Here is a 954-nt window from a genome sequence, read left to right as displayed (position 1 = left end):
TGAGAGTCGCCTGGTGCCAAAACAGTTAAAAGCTCCTTCCCAGACTTGCCACGCTCCTTGTTACCAGATGGATTAATTACTGGTCCCAGGGAGTTCGGCCGCTCAGGCTGCTCCAGGCACTTGTTAAGGAGGGTTTGTCTTTAATCCTCCAGGGAGACAATCAGCAGCGGCAAGAGGACTTCTCTAATTAGTACCATAACGAGACCTCACCCGGGCAGCCCAGGGGGCTCTGACACCGGCCACGGCAGCGAGACAAAGCCCCTGCGTCTCCCGGGGGGCAGCTGGGAGGAACCGCTGCGACCGCTCCAACTGCAGGAGCCACGGTTCTGCTGAAGAACCACCCAAAACTCCAACCCCTGCTGAAAAAAAGACAGCGGCCGCTGCGGTGTGGTGGGCATCGGCTCTGGGAAGGGCTGGTGTCATCTCCAGTGTGGAGAAAAACTGTTAGAAAAACTGTTAGAAACGTTTCTGACAGCCTTTGGCTCGCAGACCGAGTGTCACTGGGGTTTAACACTCAACTCAAGTGTTAACGAGCTCATCCTGATGCCACCGTTCCCAGTGCACAGGCAACGACAAGCTGTCCTGCGCGCAAGACACCAGCAACGCTTCGCTCATCAGGGTCACGCACTGCTAAGGAAAGAGGTTTCTAGAAGGGAGCAAAACCCACGATGGGCGTTTTCTACCTGTCCCCACACTCCGCCTCAGCACCTCCAGGAAGCAGCACCGGGGAAAAGCGAAGTGGAGTCCACGCCAGACCTTGGCCACACCTCGGAGTGGAAGAGGCAGAGCAGCAATCGCGGCAAAGCACCCCGGTGTTGTGTCCTCTGGCCCTTCTTTTTGCAAGACTAGATTTCTTTAAGTTTAAAAGGTCCAGTTAAAGTTTAAACACTCAGATTAAAAAGCCGGGCATCCGTCAATGCACCAACCAGGCTGTCACCAGGAATTTCCTCCTCG

Source organism: Buceros rhinoceros, unplaced genomic scaffold, assembly GCF_000710305.1.
Source record: "Buceros rhinoceros silvestris isolate BGI_N320 unplaced genomic scaffold, ASM71030v1 scaffold21776, whole genome shotgun sequence".
Classification (NCBI taxonomy): Eukaryota; Metazoa; Chordata; class Aves; order Bucerotiformes; family Bucerotidae; genus Buceros; species Buceros rhinoceros.
The sequence above is the reverse complement of the archived record's forward strand: the minus strand, read 5'-3'. Positions refer to the sequence as shown.